The following is a 23,088-nucleotide window of genomic DNA, read 5'->3' as shown; positions in this document are numbered from 1 at the left end:
TCAGCCATTATAGACTGTACAATATTATGAAAAATGGACAAAGCCAGTTTAGGGTCACTCTGTCTATGACACCCTACCCTTAAGGATAAATTGCCCTAACAGCAGCCTTTCAAGATGGTATGTGATATGGAAATGCCACAAGTCCCTTTCCTCTTTGGGGGTAGATTGCACCCTACACTTACATAGAAAGTTTTAAAAAGATGTTATCGGCATCATCTTCAGCTTAATCCTCACCCTCATCAGTGTGTACGTCATCATCACAGACTATCAATTCATCGCCGCTTGAATCCGCCATTAGAGAACAGTCAGTGCTTGGATGTCTTGGATGGTGAAGGCCTTCCTCGTGGAAGATGTAGTTCATTTTTATAAACATCATTTTCTCCACATTTTTGGGAAGTAACCTTCTACGGCGATCACTGACTAAGTTCCCTGCTGTGCTGAACACTCGTTCAGAGTACACACTGGAGGGTGGGCAGCTTAGGTATTGCAAAGCAAGTTTGTACATGGGTTTCCAAATGGCCTGCTTTTCTTCCCAGTAAGGAAAGGGACTGTCTGACATTTCCATATCAACTACCTCTTGAAAGTAATCCTCCACCATCCTTTGCATGTTTATACTCATATTGGATGGAGTTATGGGCAAAGTGACACATTTTTTTGAAAAATCCTTCAAACCAGCCCAGATGTTAAATTGTTCTGGTATGCCCCCTGTGTCTTCCCTGCTTCTTTTTTGGAAATTTAATTTTTTACGAGCAACAGCTTGAGAAAGTGAAGGAGGACACGTCGTCAAGCCGAGGCCCAGTTCAGCGGCCAACTTGCTGAGCAATAGCTCCTTGCAAAAGTTCACATCTCGCTCATTTACAAGTAAAGACTCAATGTAGGTTTTAAACCTTGGATCAAGCACAGTGGCCAAAACGTACTGATCCGAGTTCAAGATCTTAATAACTCGAGGATCATTGTGAAGCGAATTAAGTACTTGATCGACAAGGCCAACATACTTTGCTGAATTGCTTGCTTTCAGCTCCTCCTTCATTTTCTCAAGCTGCTTTTCCAATAGTCTAATTAAAGGAATGACTTGGCTCAAACTAGCAGAGTCTGCACTGACCTCACATGTCACAACTTCAAATGGTTTCAGCACCTTGCACAGCACTGAAAGGATTCCCCACTGTGCAAGAGTGAAATACATCCCCCCTCCTTTGCCAATGTCATGACTTGTGCAATATGCTTGGATGGCTTTGCGCTGTTCCTCCATCCTCTGAAGCATGTACAGGGTGGAATTCCACCGAGTTACCACCTCTTGCTTAAGTTGGTGGCAGGGCAAGTTAAACTGCTCTTGGAGCTGCTGTAATCTCCTACATGCTGTGGCTGAATGCCTGAAATGGCCTGAAATTTTACGGGCCACCGAAAGCATCTCCTGCACCTCACGGTTATTTCGTAGGAAGCTCTGCACCACCAAGTTGATGGTGTGAGCAAAACAGGGAATATGTTGGAAATCACCCAGCTGTAATGCTCGCACTATATTGTTGGCGTTATCTGAAATGACATACCCTGGGGAGAGTCCGAGTGGTATAAGCCATGCATCAATCACATCTCTCAGTTTGCGTAACAAATTGTCAGCCGTATGCCTGTTAGTGAAGCCGGTGATACAAAGAGTGGCCTGCCTGTGACAAATGTTACGTAGTGGTGTACATGCTGCTGCTGTTCCTGCTGGTGAAGGTGAATGACCAACCCAGTGGGCTGTCACAGTCATATAGTCTTTGGTTTGGCCACTTCCACTTGTCCACATATCTGTGGTTAAGTGAACAGTGGGCAGAATGGCATTTTTCAGCGCAATCTCTACATTTTTACACACTTTTTGGTATAGTTGTGGAATAGCTTTACGGGAGAAATGGTGTCGCGATGGAATTCTGTAACGCGGACACAAAACCTCAATTAACTGTGAAAAACCAGCTGCGTTTATTGTGGAGATTGGACGCAGATCTAACACTAACATTGCAGCCATGGCGTCTGTGATTCGCTTGGCGACTGGGTGACTGCTGTCATATTTGCTTCCCCTCGCAAATGATTGTTTCACAGTTAATTGCTGAAATGTAGGACTGCTCATTTTATTAACCTGCCTCTGGGATGACGATTCACCCCCAGCAGCAGCAACAGCAGCAGCAGGACTAACGCTTTCTTCAGAGGAATCAATAATAGTGCCGGAGTCATCCAGCCTTAAGTGGGATGCCGGGCTAACTCCGAGCGCTACTGAGGATATTGATGAGGATGGTGTGGTGGGTGTATTTTGTAGCCGTCGGTATGTCGGTGAGCGGAGGGTCTTAGCTGATGAGGGAGTGCTTGTATTCTTTTGGGAAGAACTTTCAGCTTTTCCCAACACTTTGCCATGAACTCTCGTTAAATGGCGTAACATAGACGAGGTTCCAAGATGGTTAAGGTCCCTCCCTCGACTGACTGTGGCTTCACATACACTACAAATGGCTATACAATTGTTGTCTGGATTTGGGTAGAAATAATTCCACACATAAGAAGTGGATTTTTTTGTTTTATGCCCAGGCATGACAATGGCCTTTTTCTTGTCACGTGCCAGAACTGCTGCCACTGGTGCAGGACTTACACAAACAACCTCATCCTCATCAACATCCTCATTAGCGCCCTCGTCGCCTACACAAATCTCCCCCTCATCCTCTTCTAATTCCAAAGTGGCATCCTCAATTTGGGTATCACCGGCTACACTCGGGCTATTAAGGCACACATCAGCAGAATGCTCACGATTAGACACCCCACTGTTGGATGGACTCTCCATAGGGATTGTTGTCATTTGTGAATCAGAGCAAATATTCTCCTGTAATGCCTCACTGTTATCTTGCAGCTCGGCTTTGACGCGTAACAGTAGTTGTGCACCAATTGTAGGCTGGGTAACTTTTTGGGATCTGCCACTAATAGCCAAAGGTGAAGGCCTCATTCTCTCTTTGCCACTGCGTGTGTAGAATGGCATGCTTGCAATTTTTTTTTTATCGTCACTTAACTTTTGCTCAGTTACACTTCTTTTTCGCTTCAATACAGTAAATTTTTTTTTTGTTTTTTGTTTTTTGCACTAATTTGAAAATACTCTGTTGTTTGACATCGCCTTGGCCAGATGACGTACTGGGAACACTAACATCAGGACTGGTGACAGAACCTGGTTGCTCATTCAGATCATATGTGGACTGCTTTGAATCCATTCTGAGCGCAAACCACTGGGGAGTGCTAAAAATTATTTAGTAGATACTGCTGACAGTTATGACTTTTGACAGCCAGAAATATTAATGCACAATTAGGGAGGACACCCCAAAAGCACTGAGGAGTGCTAAAAATTATTTAGTAGATACTGCTGACAGATATGACTTTTGACAGCCAGAAATATTAATGCACAATTAGGGAGGACACCCCAAAAGCACTGAGGAGTGCTAAAAATTATTTAGTAGATACTGCTGACAGATATGACTTTTGACAGCCAGAAATATTAATGCACAATTAGGGAGGACACCCCAAAAGCACTGAGGAGTGCTAAAAATTATTTAGTAGATACTGCTGACAGATATGACTTTTGACAGCCAGAAATATTTATGCACAATTATGGGGGACACCCCAAAAGCGCTGGGGAGTGCCAAATATGAAGAAAAAATAATAAACCTCTATCCTCCTCTCTGCACTAGCGATTTTGGTTAGAGCAATTGCAAGAACAATATTGTATTCTCTGTCCCTGCTCTAATTAGCCTATGACTACACCCTGCTCTCCCTCTGTCTAATGGCGATGGATTGCTGTGGAGGCGTGTATTTATAAAGTTGAAGTATCGCGAGAACCGAGCCCCGAGATCCGACGACGTCACAATGACGTTCGGCCTCGATTTGGATTCGGAATGGGCGGGAGAGTACCGAGCTGCTCAGCTCGGTACTCGGATACCCAAAGTTCGGGTGGGTTCGGTTCTCGGAGAACCGGACCCGCCCATCTCTAATTAATACACACATGTGAAAGTGTAGAAAAGGCATGTTATATTGACTTACATCAATTCTACAATAACAAATTCTGAAAGTGGCCTCCCATAGACAGGACCTTTAGCCCTAGCCACACTTGGTAGGTGGGGCCTATGCAACCTTCAATGGCTGGCAGAGTCACAGCAACAACAGATGGTCCCAGTACTGTCACATAGGCAACACACCAGTCAGTGGTATACATGCATTAGTTATGTGAGCAGTAACTCAGCAGCATTTAATTCCCAGAGTAAGCATTAAAATGACTGTAAGTCTGGCAAGTCCTTTCTGCTACAAGAAGCTTGACCACCAGATGATCATTCTTGCTGGGGTCTCATCCGCTGTCAATCTTCCAGTGCTTCTAAATTTTCCATAGCAATATGAAAGAAAAAAATACACTCAGCGGCCATTTTATTAGGTATACCTGTACATCTGCTTGTTAATGCAAATATCTCAACAGCCAATCATGTGACAGTAACTCCTTGCATAAAAGCATGTAGACATGGTCAAGAGGTTCAGCTGTTGTTCAACCCAACCACCAGAATGGGGACGAAATGTGATGTAAGTGACTTTGACCATGGAATGACTGTTGGTACCAGATGGGATGGTTTGAGTTTCTCAGAAACTGCTGTTCTCCTTGGATTTTCATGCACAAGACTCTCTAGGGTTTACATAAAATGGTTCGCAAAACATAAAACATCCATTGAGTGGCAGTTATGTCTTTGACCAGATTGGTTCAAGCTGACAGGAAGGTGACAGAAACTCAAATAAGCATGGGTTACAACAGTGATATGCAGATCATCTTTGAAAACACAGCACTTTGAAACTTGAAGATTATGGGTTACAAAAGCAAAGACCACTCCTGGTTCCACTCCTGTCAGAGGAACACCAAAACTGGCAAGTTGAAGATTGGAAAAAAACGTTGCCTGGTCTGGGTGTTGCACCTAATAACGATGATGAAAACACAGACATAAAGACAGCGAATGTAAACTCCCCGACAGTGTTGTAATTGTGAAACAGTTCTTGAAGGTCTGTTCCTCTACGTATCACAATTACAAAAATGTCAGGGAGTTTACATTCGCTGTCTTTATGTCGGTGTGTATGTTGTCTGTGTTTTTGTACTCAGGGTATTGACTACCACCACCTGGTCTGACCAATCTCGATTTCTGCTGCGAAATGTAGATGGTAGGGTCATAATTTAAGCAATGAATCCATGAATTAATCTTGCCTTGTTTTAACGGTCCAGGCTAATGGTGTTGTTGTAATGGGATGTGGAAAGTTTTCTTGGCACACATTAGTCCCTTTAAAACCAATTATAGCATTGTTTAAACCGCCTACTTATTGCTGACCATGCGCAGTCCATTAGCCACAGTGTAATGGATATGTCCAGCAGGATAACATGCCATATAACAAAGCACACATCATCTAAAGCTGGTTCCACAATCATGACAATGTGCTCAGTTTTCTCCAATGGCCTCCACAGCCACCAGATCTCAATCCATCAGAGCACATTTGGGATGTGGTGGAATTGGAGATTTGCAGCATGAATGTGAAGATGACATCTACAGCAACTGTGTGGTGCTATCATGTCAACATAGATCATGATCTCTAAGGAATCTTTCCAGTACCTTGTTCACTCCATGTCACAAAGAATTTAGGCTGTTTTGGTGGCAAATGGGGCTCCTACCCAGTACTAGAAAGGTGTACCTAATAAAGTGGCCACTGCATGTAGGTCACAATGCTGTAGCAAGTTGCTAGTGCTGTTTAGGAAATTCAAGCAAACACATTTGTACTTATAACAGTATGTGCTATTAGAACACCTTATACAATAGTTTAAAATTAGAGACGTGCAGTCTCAGTTGTTTAAAAACCAAGCCCCCGAACATCGCAAATCCGAGTACCAAGCTCGCTCGGCTTGCTACTTTCCCGCATCAAGGCAAAGCATCATTGTTGCATCATCAGATCTCTCGGGTTTTGATATCCCTAATTACCTCCCTCCCCAGGAAATTCGGCGCTATTGCTCAACCAGAAACAGGAGGGGTAGCAGTGCTCTTGTCACTCTCCAGTCTCCAGTGCCATTGCTCACACAGAAACAGGAGGGGTAGCAGTGTTCTTATCACTCTCCAGTGCCATTGCTCACACAGAAACAGGAGGAGTACCATCGTTTTTGTCACTCTCCAGTCTCTTGTGCCATTGCTCAGTGCCATTTCTCACACAGAAACAGGAGGGGTACCATCGTTTTTTTTCTCTCCAGTGCCAAACAAACCAAGTCCTTCAGCCACAAAAGTAGCAGTCCTTTTTGCTGAAGTGCTTGGTTTGTTAATCTGTACATGTCCTTTTTAATATCCAACATAAGCTCTAACACTTACTTCGATAATTCCATGAAAGTTACCAGTGGAAAGAGAAAGGTTGCAATGAGCACTGGAGACAGCAATGGACTGATGTTCTGATGGGAAAGGGTCGAGTGGACACGTGGTAGAGAGGAAAGAGAAGAGAATATATACTCATTTGTGGGATCAAAAGAAGAGAAGGTGCCAGGGGTCGTGAGAAAGAGGTGGGTGGATGGGAGGGCCCAAGGACAATTCCATCTTGCACCACTTTTCTTTCCTGACACTGCTGTGTGGCAATGTTTCCTAGATGTGCTATAAACTGCCATGTGTTTGTGCCGTTGCTCTGTCGCTTATTAACCAGCCAGCTCGCTGCAGTCTTTGGCCTAAACTGGGTGAAAATAATATTATGAGGTGGTCAAAAATTATTTTAAATGACTGTTATTAAGGTTAATAATAATGTATGAACAAAATGAAAGCCAAATTATGTGATTTTAGCATATTGTTGCAATTTTTGCAAACAAATACAGATCCAGAACCAAAACCCAAACATGTGAGGGCGGTTTTGCCAAAACCAAAACCAAAACACGAAGTTAATATAGATCCAAAACCAAAATATGGGGGTCAGTGAACATCCCTATTTAAAATAGACATCACATTCATAGCTAACAATTTAAAATCTGTATTACTGTACATAACCCAGATCACTCAGTATATAGTAAAGACATTATAATTATTATTAATTTAAATAATTGGGCAGCCAGCACTTAGAGCACAGGCGCTGCAGGGAAAATAAAAATATTTTGTCAGTTGTTCAGTGTTTTAGGCACCCCTAAATCTTGAAAATTAGGTTACCGCCTATGTAGTCTAGTAATTCCTTCCCTTAACGCGTTTCGTCTTAGAGACTTTATCAAAAGGGGTATGAACTCACATGATGTTCCGAGTTTATATAATAAGTATAGGAGTTGATATCCAATCAGGAAACCACACACAGCCGAGTATAGTTCCGCCCTGATGAACTGCAATACTTCTGGCCAACAGACAATCTGTAACATCACTTCCGGTACCATTAACATGACGATCAGCGGATGATTCCAAAACAGAAATATCTCAATACATACATAACTATGGTGTATATTAAAATGTATGTATCTAGACAGATCCGAATTGTTTGAAATTTAAGGCTATCGAACATGTTGTATTGGGCCCTAGCGGTGGGGATCTTAGCAACAAGTGTCCCTGTCCCGTAGATAAAGTCTCTAAGACGAAACGCGTTAAGCGGATTACTTGGCAACTCTTTGTTTCCTCCTCTGCTTGGAGTATCCATTACTTTCGTGGACGAAAAGCTTACATCTTCGGATCATCTGAAGGAGATTCTGTGGTTTCCAGATAAGCTGTATATTAAGCTGTATATTATTGTGCTCTATATATTTTATTGTCTTTTATATATTAAATATCTTAATTTTTTTATGTTCCTGGTTATTTGTCCTTTGCTATGTCTGGTCTAAACATACTGCACTATGGTATTTCCTTTATTCTGAGTTTGCAGTACCCCTCTGGATTGTTTCTTGCTGTATACAAATCACTGTGGAGGAGTTTCATCATATCTATATATATATATATATATATATATATATATATATATATATATATATATATATATATATATATATATTCCAGGTTAGGCGATACTCATGGATTTAAAACAAATTGTAGTTTGTATCAAAAGGGTGTGTTTAATCCATTCCAACATTTCAGTATAATACTTTCCACATCATGTGAGCCTGACATACTCAATACATATAGTGCACAGCCTAATTAACATACCTTACACCTGCTGCAATGTGAAGTGAGCTGACTGTTTGCTGTGCCATCCCAGCATGCATTGCAAGGGAATAACACTTCCACTAGATCAAAACTGCCAATGACTAAACAATGCAGAGCAACATCATCATAAAGGGCTAACAAGCGTCACCATGGCAACCCAAATTGTAAACATGCAAAAAAACTAAAATATTCCAATGCAAAAGTATAGGAAAGACTCTCAAGGAGCTCAGAGGGGTATGGAAGATGGGAGATGGGATGGTAAGCTGCAAAATAGCAGCTTACTGTTACGAGCCGCGGCGGTACGCCGCATCCTGGCGTGAGGTAGCAGCCGATCACGTGCATTAGTTTCAATGCACTGTTATCTCTGTGGAGGGTGTAGGGACATCCTCCAACTCCAGGGGGAGCTCTCGCATGATTCTATTTGACTGGGCCTCACTGCCGGTTATAGTTCCTGCTCTGTGCATACTTACCTGCTCCCTGCTCAGTTCCCCTTCTCTGCCTTTGGATTGATCTTGCCGTGTATGACCTTTGACTGTGTACTGGACTCTGCTGTGTTGCCTGTGACCTTGATCTCTGCCTGTTACCTGGATTTGTTGTTTGCCGCCAGCCCTGACCTTTTGCCTGGACTACACCATCGCTGCCCGCTGTACCCCTTGACCTCGGACTGTTTGGACTTTGCTATTCTTCCACCTGGCCCTCGCCTGCGCTGTGGTAGGGTTATAAAGTTGTACTACTTTGAGCTTAAGACCTGGGGGCATCCAAGTACCTGTGAGCACGTTCAGCTCTACGGGAAAGGCAGCTGCTATAGACGAAGACCTCTGTGACCTGTTCTACAAGTTTATGACACTTGCCGTCAGCCATAACACTTACTTCGATAATTCCATGAAAGTTACCAGTGGAAAGAGAAAGGTTGCAATGAGCACTGGAGACAGCAATGGACTGATGTTCTGATGGGAAAGGGTCGAGTGGACACGTGGTAGAGAGGAAAGAGAAGAGAATATATACTCATTTGTGGGATCAAAAGAAGAGAAGGTGCCAGGGGTCGTGAGAAAGAAATTGAGCAGTTTGTTTGGGCAAAAGGATACCATTTCTTGTCAATCTAGTCCTTGAAGTAGGAACCAAGATCTTGGCCAGTGATGGTGATCAGATGGGTTGATGTGGGAGCATTGAGAACAAATTTAAATGTATTAAAAAAATATTTTGGGTTAGTTACCTGAGTTGAGGTGAAAGATTGGAAGTATATATTTTGACAGTGTCCAGGGCATTTTCATAGGAGTGATAGCAGTGCAATTTAGAATTTAGCATCTCGATATAGGTGGAACGGTAGTGATTTGAGCATGGGCAAACCGAGGGGAGGGGGGCTTCCTAGTGCCTGGAAACCCCCCTTCAAGCCTGGGGCACTGTATAATTGAGGTGGCCCTGCTCCCGCTTCACCAAGCGCTGCTTGAAAAGGGAGAGCTAATGTCACAAACTTACTTGCTTTCATGCTGCTGATTTTCCTGTCTCTGTGTACAGCAGCATTTCCTGGTTTGGGTGGTCACATGATCGTGACTGGGAGGCGGCTTTTACTATCCACAGACTATATTAAGCTCACCTGGACACTGCAGTCTTGTCAGAGCAACATGTTACAACTTACCTGTTCCTGGCTCCTGTGCTTCGTGGATTGTTGTGTCTTCCAGTCTCCTGTGTCTTCCTGTGTTCTGATCTCTGCTTGTTAGACTATCCTGGCTCTCCAACCCCTGTGTACCGATCCGGCTTGCTGACTATCCCTCTACTCTTGTGACCCGTGTACCGACCCTGGCTTGAGTGACTCCGAGTTGCCTCCTGATTCTTCCTGCCTCCATTCCTGTGTACCGACCCGGCTTGATTGACTCCGCATCTTCCACTCCACTCCGCTGCACTACATCTTGGGGCGAACCTGAGGACCGCGACCTGCGACTCCTGGCAGCGAAGCCCACCCCGCCTTGCGGCGGTTCTTGGTGAACACCGGGGAGATCGTTAGACTCCGCACCTCAGGTAAGCCAGCGCTAATCAAGATTAGTAATCCAGTATCTGTTACAGCTAACTCTAGTGCACGCAGCATCGATCATGTATATTATGGGGATAGGAAGAGTTGGAGAGCAGCCAAGCACTGTCTAAAATTATAGCCACGCCCCCATGCATGCTGGTCACGCCCACTGGCGGCGTGGTGTGGAAACCCCCCTCTACAAATCCTGCGTTTGCCCCTGTTGAGGGGACTCAAATCAGCTTTGTCCCACCTAAATCTGGATGCTAAATCCTCAAATGCACTGATTTCTACCGCTCCTGATAGTCAGTCATTTTTGTACCCGGGCAGTATAGCTTGGGGGCAGCCCCCATGCAGCACCTAGAATTATAAAAATGTTTCAGGAGGACTCATGCAGCCATTGAAGTGTATCAGATTACCTATTGCTGACTTAGACTAAACCACAAAATAAGAAATGACTTATGATAGGAGGCAGGGCCGGACTGGCCATCTGGCACTTCTGGCAAATGCCAGAAGGGGCCATGTCAGGCCCGAATAGAGAGGAACACTAACCGGTATTAGCGCTGCTGAGCTAATAGGTGCGGAGTCTAACGTACCCCTGGTTTTCACCAGGGACCCCTGCAAGGAGGTTTGGACTTCGCTGCACAGAGTACGCAGGTCGTGGTCCTATTAGTCAGTTGCCGGTGTAGTGAAAGAAGGGTCAGACGGTCCGGGTCAAGCCAATCGGTATGCGTGGTACAAAGGGAGAATCCAGGAGAATCGTCAAACTAGCCAAGGTCGCAGGAACACAGTGGGGCACACAGAAAGGAGGATGGTCAGCAAGCCGGGTCACAACAGGAAGGCAGAATCCGAAGAATGGTCAAGGAACCCGGATCACAACAGAGGAACAAAACACTTGGGAGCTAGAGGCAATAACCTGTTACACTGGCACCCTAATGGCGCCAGAGCCAGGTTTAAATAGAGGCAGGTAGGCAAGGATTGGTGGAGCAGATTCAGGCACACAGAGTGCCGATTAAAGCGCATGCGCCCGACAGGACTGGGGGGCGCAGCTCTCCTGTTGCCCAGCAACAGTCCGGGCTGAGCGGCAGAGACAGGCGTCCGTCCCCGCCGAGTGGAAGAACAGCGGGGACGGCGCCCGACAGGCCATGGTCAGATGGGCTGGTCCGCATGCCTGCCGAGCACCACCACTCTGTGCTCTGCTTGGCGGACGGAGAGTCCGTGACTGCCGCCTATACAAGTAATCACCTGGGACGGCACCACGTGACAGGTGCCGTCCCAGGTGATTACTTGCATAGGCGGCAGTCACGGACTCTCCGTTCGCTGACCAGCACGCAGGAAGGAGGTAAGTGTCTGTGTGTGTGTGTAATAGTGTGTCTGTGGCTAATAATGTGTTTGTGTGGCTAACAGTATAGTGTGTCTGTGTGGCTATTAGTGTGTCTGATAGTGTGTCTGTGTGGCTAATAGTAGTGTGTCTGTGTGGCTAATATTGTGTCTGTGTGGCTATTAGAGTGTCTGTGTGGCTAATAGTGTGTCTGTGTGGCTATTAGAGTGTCTGTGTGGCTAATATTGTGTCTGTGTGGCTATTAGAGTGTCTGTGTGGCTAATAGTGTGTCTGTGTGGCTATTAGAGTGTCTGTGTGGCTAATAGTGTGTCTGTGTGGCTAATAGTATAGTGTGTCTGTGTGGCTAATAGTATAGTGTGTCTGTGTGGCTAATAGTGTGTCTGTGTGGCTTATAGTGTGCATACTTTAAATGTAGCGCTTGTGTGTGTGCGCACAGTATTTTAATATAATATGTGAGGGAAGGGAGGATCTTAATATAGTGTGGGAGGTGGGCTATTTAATGTTGGAGTGTAGGTGGGGGCTAATTATTTAAGGTGAGGTGAAGGAACCTTTAATTTAATGCTGGGGTGGTTTAGGGCTATCAGTTGAATATGGGGCTGATTTTGGGGAGGAGGGCTATTTATTAAATGTGAATATGAATTATTTATTGCGGGGATGGTTGTGGAAAATGGCTATATTTATTAAACTTTAATGCTATTTAATTTATTGCTGGGACTGTTTGGAGGGAGGGAAATATGTTTTGATTAAATGGGAATACAGTTAATTTAATGTTGGGGCTGGTTGGAGGGAAGTAGGTCTACTTATTAAATGTGAATATTATTATTGTGGGCACTGGAGGGAGGCCTAAATATAAAACGTGAGTGCTATTGTTTTAACACCAGGGGCTAGATTTACTAAGCTGCGGGTTTGAAAAAGTGGGGTTGTTGCCTATAGCAACCAATCTGATTCTAGCTTTCATTTAGTACCTTCTACAAAATAAAAGCTAGAACTTGATTGGTTGCTATAGGCAACATCTCCACTTTTTCAAACCCGCAGCTTAGTAAATCTAGCCCCAGGGCTGGTTGGAGTTTTCTAAATCTCTTTTTTTCAAAATAGAACATCCAATATTCTAGAATCAAGACAAGAATGAACTGAGCTAAAGAAACCAGCGGCTACAAGCGGTGAAAGGGACCAAGACAGGTAGGAGAGAGCAGGACAATCTGCCAACTGTCCTGAATCTGATGGGGCAGTCCTGAATTTGGGTGATTGTCTCACTTAGTCAGGAATTGGTCCGACTGCAAGGACAGTTGGGAAGTATGTCATACTTGCCAACTCTCCCGGAATGTCCAGGAGACTCCCGAAATTCGGGTCAATCTCCCGGACTCCTGGGAGAGCTGGCAAATCTCCCGCATCCCGCTGCATCCACCGCTAAATGACCCGATTCAGCCAGAATCGCGGCATTTTGGCCCCGCCCCCCGCAACAAAACGTCATTCCCGTCGCGGGGGCGGGGCTAAAATGACGTGGTTTGTCTTGCCCCGCCCCCTCCCGCCCTCCAGTAACGCCCATCTCCCGGAATCAGAATACAGAAAGTAGGTAAGTATGAGGTATGTCCAGCTTCACAACGTACTGCTTGTGAAGGCAGAGCTGGGTGCTTCTAACAGTAGTGCCTGTGTATTTGTCTAAAATGATAACCATGTTACATAATAGGGGCCCTGATGTCTTAAATACCCCGGGCGCCCCGAGCGTTAATCCACCTCTGGTTAGGGGAAGGGAACTGATAGCTGCTCTCAGTCCCTGGATAGGACACAGACTGAAGAGCAAGCTGAGGAGCTCTAAGTATCACAAAATTTGGTAATCTCGTGAGACAAACAGCTTCCCTGCTCACTCTACAGGAAGTTCCCACACTAATGGATGTCAGCAGCACCAGAAGCATAGATAAGTACAGTGGGCTGGGGGTGTCATAATGTGCCTGGGAGGATGGTGTGATGTGGCTGGGAGGGCATGGTAAATGTAATGTATTATTATAATGTATGTATCAATGCCCCATGTTGGCCACACCCACAATGCAATGTGGCCACTCCCTTTTTGGCGGGACATGGTTTCTTTCCGCCCGGAACTCAAGTGGGCCTGTGTACTTTCAATGCCAGGGCTGATTTTTAGTCCCAGTCCGGCCCTGATAGGAGGGAAACTTTTTCTTGTGTAATAATCTGAAAGACCACCATATTGCCTCTCATTCTATAACTGCACCATATATAGTAAGCACTAAAGATGCCTCCTGCTCTGCAAAGGAAAGAAAGTGCATTACATTGCAAAAAAAGGCAGCTATAGTACTTGTGCCGTGCTAGAAATGACAGTGCAACACTTTTTCTTATATCTGAATTTTATATCAGTAACTTTTGTCTACAATGGGAATTTCAGAACTGTATCCAACCTTTCCCTTCATTAGCCTATGAAATACATTAACTATGGGGATGTAAACATTTGTGTTCAAATTTTGAAGTTAGCATTCCACTAGATGTCCACCAGAGGTCAGTATAACACAACTATTATTTCCCATGCATGCGAAACAGAGGACATTGAGAATATCTTTTGGTAACTACTAGAGATGCTCAGGCTCGGTTCCTCGAGAACTGAACATACCCGAACTTAGGGGATCCGAGTCGGCTCGGTACTTTTGCGCACCCTCGAAATCGAAAACGAGGTAAAACGTCATTGTTACGTCATCGGACCTCGAATCTCGGTTTTGAATTCCTTTTTAAGATCCAACATAACGGCGGAACCCCTTTTTTATTTTCTGCCACTGCTGCGTGCCAATGTCTCCTAGACGTGCTATGAACTGCTGTGTGTTTGTGTCATTGCTCTGTCACTTACCATCCAGCCAGGTCGCTGCAGTATTTGTCCTAAAGTGTATGAAAATAATATTGTGATCTGTGAGGTGGTCAAAATTGACTGCAAATGACTTGAAATTAGTGTTATAGAGGTTAATAAGAATGTAGGAACAAAAAATGAGCAAAATTATGTGATTTTAGCATATTTTAGGATTTTTTCTAAAAAATCCAAAACCAAAACACACGAGGGTGGTTTTGCCAAAACCAAAACCAGTTCATGGGGGTCAGTGAGCATCTCTAGTAACTACTGTTCATGAAAGCAATGTGTATTATTTTGATTAGTCTAGAAATGATGTAGGCTTCCAATAAACAGAAACGGGCACCTGTAGGAAAGTTGGATGGGCGGGTGGAAGAGTAAGCTCAGTTCTTTGCAGGCCTGTATTTGTGGAAAGACCACAAAGGCCGGACATAGGAAGGCAGAGGTACGGGCTGGCACTTTGCTCGCTTGGCTTGTCATTATTTTATTATTTTGTTTGTACATTAAAATTGAATATTTATCTTGTTAACATTTAGATAAAGCAGTATTATGTCACAGAATTCACAGGGGCGGTTTGGACTCTTTGCAGTCTGCTTGGATTGACTCCACCTACCACAGAGGCACGGAGCATAATGAGAGGAAGGTTTTAGTCAGGGTCCCCCGCAAGGAAGTTTGGGATTCACTGCTTTACACCGCAGGTCACGGTCCTCTGGGGAGGTACCAGGCAAAACTGACAGGAGCGGTGGCAGTCATACCTGCGACAGTGGAAATGTCAGCACTTAACCTGCCGACATGAAAAAATGTTGGCAAGCTAAATGCTAACACATCCATCATGCTGACAGGTTGACAATGTCTATAGTGTGATTGGAGACATGCACAATGTCACCAATCAGAATGCTGTCATTAAAGGACCAATGCCGTCGGGTATGGGGTATAGCTGGTGGAACCACCGACATTGGTCTTTTAATGTCGGCATTGTGCATATCACCAATCACACTAACAGCATAATGAAAGTGTCGCCATTTAGCCTGCTGATATTTTCATGTTGGCAGGTTAAGTGTCAATGTTTTCACTGTCGCAGTTATGTACCCTACCCGACAGGAGAAGATGGTATCGCCGACAAGGACTGACCAGGATAGGAACAGATACTGGATAGCTGGTTACCAGGATAAGCTGAGAAGCAGACAGAACAGGATACCAGGATCTGCTGAATAGGAACGGATACTTGATACCAGGACACCAGGGTAAGCAGAGATGCAAGTAGTAATGGATACCAGGATCAGTACAATAGGAATGAATGGAAGAATAGGCACGAATACAGGATACCAGGGAGCTGAATACCAGGACCTGATGAATAGACACAGATACAGGATACCAGGAATCAGAGGAGCAAATATTCCAACACATGCCTTAAATTGTTTGGAGAATGAGGGGAAGTGCCAAGTAATTAGCCAATGGTTGAATAGATAAAATGATAAAAGACCTGACTCTAGGATGGCGGCCGCCATTGGACGCCGGGAGACCCGCCAGCGGGGGGAGGAGACCTGACAGAAGAGTCCAGGGGGTAAATTTATAAAGCTGCAGGTTAGAAAATGCGGAGATGTTGCCTATAGCAACCAATTAGATTCTAGCTGTCATTTTGTAGAATGTAATAGATAAGTGATAACTAGAATATGATTGGTTGCTATGGGCAACTTCTCCCTGGACGAATAAAGTACACAGATTTCAGAATGATTGCTTCGTTATTGTTTTTAACCACTCCTTTCTATTTTATCTGATAACTATTTGTTTATAGAAAAGCTTTGATATCGTATTCAGGATTGAAACAAGATAACATATGTTATGCACATAACTATCTTTTTAATGTTCCTGGTTCTGCTGGTATGAATATTTAATTATTGCTTTAATAAATGAAAAAGTATACACTTAGTATTTTGTACATAATACAGAGTACTGAACCCTTGGGCATGATTTATCAAGGAACATATCTGCCGATTTTTAGCGTATTGTATTCAAAATCACTTTGCGCTTGTCCTGTCCGCTCCATCTCCTAGCACAAAGGACGCTTACTACAGCCTACAATTTCGGGGATTGAACAGGGTGGGGAAGGGGCATTTTGCCATAATCAATTTACAATAAGGGCGTGCCAAACTCAAGCGCAGGCAGCTATGTCCGAGTCCAGCTCTAGGCATGGCAAGCACCTTAAATGGCTCCAGCATACCTTTTATGAGAAGGTTATTTCAATTTGTGATTCCCACAATCAGCTCCTTCATGATCCCACTGCCATCAGGGAAGCATTCCAACAATACTACACCGCGCTCTACAATCTTCAGACCCCCCCCCCCTCACCTCCCGCACACAATGGTCCAATGCTACGTTGATCTCTGAATTTCTTGCTAAATCCAGACTTCTAAAACCCTCCCACCAGTCCTTCAAGCATCTCAGTGAATACATTTTGATAGAAGAAATCCAACAAACTATCAAAGGACAAAAAAAAGGCAATTCCCCTTGCCCCAATGGTTTTACGGCCGCATATTAGAAATTTTTGGGCTTGCTAGCCCCTCACCTGCCCTCCCTTTATATTGGCATTCTTTTATGAGATCCCTTTCTACCCACAATGTTGGAAGCCAGAATTATAGATCCCCAAAGATGGAAATGATCCATTCCACATTGCGCAAGCTACAAGTCCATCTTTCTCCTCAATTTGGATCTGAAAAGATACGCTAACATCCTGGCGAACCGCCTAAACAAATTCCTCCCCTCCTTGATCCACTATGACCAGTTGGGGCTTATCCCGGGGTGCCAGGCGAGGGACAACACCAGACGAGCCATTAACATTATCCACATCGCAAACTCCAGCAGATCCCCGTCCATTATGCTCTCTCTAGATGCTGAAAAAGCGTTTGATAGGATCTCCTGGGGTTTCATGAGAGCCGCTCTTGAGGACTTTGGCTTCACTGGTGACTTCCTCACTGGCGTCCAGGCACTATACACTAACCCTTCAGTCAAAGCACCTGTCAATGGCACCCCCTCAAATCTGATATCCATTCAAAACGGTACAAGGTAGTGTTGCCCCCTATCTGCAGTCATATTCGCCTTGGCCACCCCTGGCCTCTCAAATTAGATCTAACCCCAGCACCCAGGGCGTGCAGGTGGGTTACATCAATTCCAAGGTTGATGTCCTGCTTTCCCTCTCCCAACCAATGATCTCCCTCCCTAACCTCTATGATGTTCTCCAGGCTGATGGAGCCCTCTCCTACTACAAAATAAACTATACGAAATCGGAGGCCGTGCTGCTCCACCTTCCCTCTCGGGAAGCCAAACTCATCCGGACAACTCTTAGCTTCAAGTGGCAGACCAGGAAAATCAAATACCTAGGAGTCTTCCTCACCTCCTGTTATGATCTCCTCTAACATGAAAACTTCCCACCCTTCTTCTCTCAGATGCATTCTGACCTGGTCTCCTGGAACTTAAATTAATGTTACTAACCGGAGAGGGAGAGATTGATTATGTTCAGGAATTTAAAGATGAAGGAGAATTAGGATATATTTGCAGTGGTATTCATACATATGTATACAGTTTACGTAGAGACATATGTAAGAGACACATTCAAAAAATATTATAAACAGATAGAATGTTCATTATAAATGTTTGCTTTACCATCACTAGTCTTTAAACGTCTGTAAGCTCACATGCTTCACAATTTTAATAGTGAAAACATCTAATGAAAATGAACGGTAATATTTTTAATACAAACAGAATATAGTTGCACTTCAATGTCCCATTTTTATTTCAGACGTTCCCACTAGCAAACTAATTACTATTTTCAGTCCTCAAGATTTTTTTGTTTATACTCAAACTGGCGCTTCTATTAAAAGAACGCACTGAGCACTTCTCAGTGCCAGACTATATGCTTCATATCGCTCCAGCATTCTGTTATATGCTATTGGGATTCCCTGTGTTTCACACCTCGGCTAATTAGACCATCCTTCTTGTGTGCTCCCTGCCTTTTCACGCGACTTGTTTGACTAAAGTCTTGTTTTTGATGACATTTCTTCACCATCCTGCCTGCTTGTGCCAGCTATCACACACGCGGGAATCACTGGTGATTACCAGAAGGTTTGTTAGACTCCAGGGCAGGGTTTCCCAAACCCAGTCCTCAGGGCTCCCCAGCAGTGCAGGTTTTCCATATCTCCTTGCTGGAGCACAGGTGTATTCATTACTGACTGACACATTGTAACAGATCCACAGGTGGTCCTAATTATGTCACATGGGATCCAGAAAACCTGCACTGTTGGGGAGCCCTGAGGACTGGGTTTAGGAAACCCTGCTCCAGGGGTAAATTTATCAAACTGAAGGTTTGGAGAAGTGGAGATGTTGCCACCACTCAGTTAAACTAAAATTGTCCAATGGGTTACATTATCAATTGTATGCAAATGATACCCAAAACCAGGTGTCTAGCCCATGCCTAACACTGTGGGGCATATTCAATTAGCTTTTAGATTCGCGGTAACGCGCCGGAACAGCCGCGAAACGTAATACACGGTACCGCAATAACGTGGATTTTCGTTCGCAGCCCATAGGGTTGCGAACGAAAATCCGCGTTAATGCGGTACCGTAATACCCGCAAGAACGCGCACTTTTCGCGGCAACGCGCGTTACCGCGAATCAAAAAGCTAATTGAATATGCCCCTGTGTGTTCATTAGGATCACACATTGTTCTTCTGCCATTGAGTAATGGATGTCTCATCTGCATTTCAAACTAAATACACTGTAGATGAAAGATAGCTGCTACTTTTCCATCTATCCACATCCACTCCCATTCCTGAAATACTCTCTGAGTATTTCAATGACACAATAATAGCCACTCACAAGCTTGTTACCTTGGAAAACACTTTGGGCTAGATTTACTAAGCTGGGGGTTTGAAAAAGTGGAGATGTTGCCTATAGCAACCAATCAGATTCTAGCTTTCATTTATTTAGTGCTTTCTACAAAATGACAGCTAGAATCTGATTGGTTGCTATAAGCAACATCCCCACTTTTTCAAACCCGCAGCTTAGTAAATCTAGCCCTTTGTCTCTGTTTCCTCTGTTGTTGTCTGCTGTCTATATTCAGGCTCTCTCTAAGATCTCAGTTCCATCGAGAATTGTCAGTTATCTATTTCGACCTTTAGCTGGACTCTACCAAATTACTAGTTAACTCTCTCAGATCTTACATTAACCATAGCTATAAGATACAGGAGAGAGATAGCGCTGACCCTTCTATTTGTTAATAGTCTATTGCTGCCAAAGGGGTGGGCAGTTATCCACTATGGCCGGAAAATTCAACCATTATAAGTTAATGTAATGCCCCTAGAGCAAAACTGTGTCAGTAACATTTGTAGTTGTGTTGTTACGCACTATTGAAACTTAATTAGGATTTTATTATCATAACATCAATTACTATTTCCAAGCACAGACTAATGGTTATTACATCCTTTCTGTTTTCAAACAATGATAATACAATAATAACACCACATAGCACCAACAATAACACCATATCACCACTGTGATATTTGAATATCGGTGTCATAAAATAAAGAAAAGTAACTTAATGTCTGAATATAAAAGGACTAAATATCAATCAATCCTTCCTGTATTTAAACAGTACAAAACAGTCTCATGACGCCAAGTTGAAACATTTGTAACTTATCATAGTCCTGGTCAAGAGTTCAAGGGTTTCCGCGATACAAGTAACAAATACACGGTCACCATAGCGACATACAGAAGTATTAATTACATAAAATAATCAAGTGATGAACTGTAATCGAACTCAGTGTTTGTTAGCATAGCGGCATAGTACAGCACATTCTATAATAACATTGAGGGATAATTAATATCATCATTTATAATGAATTCGTTATTCCAATATTGCTCATTTCGATCAACAGAGGTGAATTTGTTGCCAGTAAATATTTATGCTGTTAGTTGAGCATATAATGTTCAAAGTCACTGAGGTTGATGCTGGGTGCTGAATAGGAGCTGACAGCTATATATTCACGGTGGAGGCATATACAGTGCACGGTCAGTGCTCAGCTGGTCCTTGAATCAGGGCCCTCTTAAGAACCTCTTGGGCCCCCGGGCACAGTAGTGCACCAGGGCCCCTATATATACAAAAAAATAAAATGATTATATATATGGGCCCTGCAGCCCAGGGGGGCCCTCCGGAGGCAGGAAAAAAAAAAACCCTGCAAGAAAAGAAGAAAATACTTACCGCGCTGTCAGCTGGCGATCCGGCTCCCTCCCTGGTCTCCTCCTCCGTCGCGCTCCGCAATGGATGTCGGGCGGGCGTGATGACGTCACGCCCGACATGCACTGCCAGATACTGCAGTGAAATGGCTCCATCTGTCATTTGCCACCTTTACATGCATAAGAGTTGATCAGAGAGGGATGGGGTGTAATTGAGGGGTAGGGTGACTCAAGCCCTGTCAACCATAAAAAGAGTTCTCTCATATTTTCTTACCTAGTTTCAAGTCTTTTGTTTTCCTATCTTCTATAGATCTTATTAGTATTCTCTATCATTTGTACTAATTTGTAAATGAAACTCTGTTGCTATGATTATCACAATATCTGTAATAATTAAGTACTATCATCATCATCAATTTATATAGCGCCACTATTTCCACAGCGCTGTACAGAGAACTCTCTCACATCAGTCCCTGCTCCATTGGAGCTTACAGTCTAAATTTCCTAACACACACACATACACATACTAGGATCAATTTGTTAGCTGACAATTAACCTACCAGTATGTTTTTGGAGTGTGGGAGGAAACCGGAGCACCTGGAAGAAACCCACGCAAACACTGGAAGAACATACAAACTCCACACAGATAAGGCCATGGTCAGGAATTGAACTCATGACCCCAGCGCTGTGAGGCAGATGTGCTAATCACTAAGCCACTGTGCTGCCCAAGTACTATTGTGGAAGTACATTTCCCAGCAAGCCCTAGAAGCCAGATCCTGCTGGAACATTTAGTTCCACAATAGTTCATAACGGGAGGAAAAACACACAAATCGATTTTTAAATGTTCTTTTTTACCTCTTTATTAGACTCTTTTAAATTCATAGGCAATCTTTTCTGAAGAAGTCCAAACGGACTACAAAAAAAAACCAACTATATGATAACAGGTCTCCTTGTAGAGGGGGCAAATGTTTTTTGGAGGTCAGATTTCTCTACTGAATTCTGCCCCTTGCTGAGTCTGGTTTCACATTATGATAAGGGGACCTCCTGCCTGCAGGTCTCTCTGTTATAGTATGACCAGCCAAGCCTGGCATATCATGGGGATGGTTGTTGCTTTTTTGCCATACACATTTAGCAGAAACCAGATCAGTCAAAAACACTAGCTACCTATTTTATGGGAGAGCACAATGAACTTTTTTTTTTTTTTTTTTTTTTTTTTTAAACACTGAATATACATGCTGATACTGGGCTTGATTCATTAAGGAAAGTTAAGTAAAAAAATGAGTAAGTAGTCTCCTGGACAAAACCATGTTACAATGCAAGGGGCGCAAATTAGTTTTCTATTTTGCACCTAAGTTAAATACTGTCAGTTTTTTTCATGTAGCACAGAAATATCAACTTTAAATGTCAGTGTACAAATAAGCTATCAAGTATTTGTGTGCTACATGAAAAAACAGCCAGTATTTAACCTATGTGCAAAATAGAAAACTAGTTTTCACCCCTTGCATTGTAACATGGTTTTGTCCACGAGAGCACTTACTCAATTTTTTTTTACTTAACTTTCCTTAATGAATCAGGCCACTGTTAGGAGCAGAAATATATACGACATATCCGAAGATGCGGCCAAGTCTAACTTGGGGATGTGTGGAAGTTGAATAATTGGATAAAGTTGTTTCAATTATTAAATAATGATTGCAATGGTTTTTCCATGTGGTTGCAACTGGTACGCTACGGCGTAAAAGGGTTAATTATGCAATCGCAAACACAGCATAAACACTTACATTCACACGTACATGTGTAAATAGTTCACTTTTAGTAAAGTTCCAACTCACATCATTTTATTAGTAGGATTTAAAGGTTATTTATACAAAGATAAATTTACTTTTAAGGTATTTATGGTTCAGGTCCTAAAAAATGTATGGTGTTTGGTCTTATATTATTCCTCATTTCACCAGATGAAATCAGCGGCTAAGCTATCGCACACTGCGAACCCTAGTTATGATTATTATAAGATTGATACTCTATAATACTGTATGCAGCACATGTTAATAGGTTGGTTTTAACTGGATTTAGGCGGTTCCCAAGGCAAGACACTTACACAGCTGTTATAGCGAATTGCCCCCACCTTTTGAAGAAGTATCGTTTGAATTGACCTATGACCAGCATTCTACTGGAACATCATAAACCCTAGACCAGGGGTTGCTAACCTTTTTCTATCAGAATGCCGGCTAAAATCTAGTCAAGCCCAGGTGTGCCAGTTTAGTGTATATATAGGCGCTTATATATTAGATATACATACAGTATATATTATATATATATATATATATATATATATATATATATATATATACACACACACATACACACACATATATATATATACACACACATATATATATATATATACACACATACACACACACACAAGTTAACCCGTGGCGCTGCAGCTTGAGCACTCTGTCACCCGGTAGTTTTTTCCACACACACTAACACACGCCGCTAGGCTTTTATA

Source organism: Mixophyes fleayi, chromosome 9, assembly GCF_038048845.1.
Source record: "Mixophyes fleayi isolate aMixFle1 chromosome 9, aMixFle1.hap1, whole genome shotgun sequence".
NCBI classification, from domain to species: domain Eukaryota; kingdom Metazoa; phylum Chordata; class Amphibia; order Anura; family Limnodynastidae; genus Mixophyes; species Mixophyes fleayi.
The sequence above is the reverse complement of the archived record's forward strand: the minus strand, read 5'-3'. Positions refer to the sequence as shown.